Source organism: Lepidochelys olivacea (genome assembly GCF_965140295.1).
Source record: "Lepidochelys olivacea isolate rLepOli2 genome assembly, chromosome: 13".
Classification (NCBI taxonomy): Eukaryota; Metazoa; Chordata; order Testudines; family Cheloniidae; genus Lepidochelys; species Lepidochelys olivacea.
The window spans coordinates 35,360,552-35,361,733 of NC_140423.1; the positions used below are offsets into that span (position 1 = coordinate 35,360,552).

Here is a 1,182-nt window from a genome sequence, read left to right on the forward strand (position 1 = left end):
TGTTGATCTCTGTGTAATTAAAGAAAATACCTGTGTAAAACTACATGGAATAGGACCCATTTAATTTTTATCCAACTTAGAGTGCTGAATTAGAAATGTGAATTTGTGCATCTAAGTCCAGTTGGCTTTCAAAATATCACCTGGGTATTTTCTCTCTCTCTCTCTTTCTCTCTCGGCATTTCCATAAACCTGTTATTGGTTAATTTATTTTCTTTTTCTCTTCTTACAGGTCACTAAATGTGAATGGAAAACCAAACCAGTGTGACTGAGTTCATTCTTGTGGGACTTTCGAATGACCCACAACTCTAAATTTTCCTCTTCCTGGTGTTTTTAATTATTTACCTAATCACCCTGGTGGGGAACATGATGATCATGCTGGTGATAAGGGTAGATCCTCTCCTCAACACTCCATTGTACTTCTTCCTGTCTCATTTGGCCTTTGTTGATATTTGTTATTCCTCAGCCATTGTCCCTGAGATGTTGGTAAATTTCCAGACAAAGCACACAACCATTTCTGTCAGTGGCTAAATTGCCCAGATGTTCATCATCTTCTTCTCATCTGGTACTGAAGTTTTCATACTCTCAGTGATGGCTTATGACCGATATGCTGCCATAAGTCACCCATTGCATTATGCGGGGACCATGAACAAATGAGTCAGCAGCCAATTGGTGCATGGTTCATGGACAGTGGGGCTCTTATATTCACTGGTAAATACTGTCCCAGTGTCAAAGTTGCACTTCTGTGGGCCCAGTAAAATCAGACATTTCAGGTGTGAGCTCCCTCCGCAACGACAACTATCTTGCACTGTGACCTTCACCAATAAAACAGTTCTTCTTTCTTCTGCAGTGATATTTGGTTTCAGCTCCTTCCTCCTTACTCTGGTCTCCTATATTTACATCATCTCCACTATCTTCCAGATGCATTCCATAGAGGGACAACGTAAAGCCTTCTCTACCTGCAGCTCCCAACTCATTGTGGTGGGTTTATTGTTTCTGACAGCTCTTTCCCAGTACATGAAACCCAGCTCAGTCTCTTCCCTGGTTCTAGATGAACTCTTCTCCATTCAGTACAGCATTTTAACCCCCATGTTAAACCCAATCATCTACAGTTTGAAAAATAAAGATATGAAAACAGCTATGGCAAGAATATTAGGGAAAATTCAAGTATCTCATGTAATGTAA

At 40.4% G+C, this 1,182-nt stretch overlaps 1 pseudogene across 1 annotated transcript; it reads left to right on the plus strand.

Moving 5' to 3' along the window:
- Nucleotides 1-243: 243 nt before the first annotated feature.
- Nucleotides 244-1,182, plus strand: LOC311529456 (olfactory receptor 5V1-like; annotated as a pseudogene). Its single transcript has one exon. The product of its transcript is annotated as an olfactory receptor 5V1-like (transcript).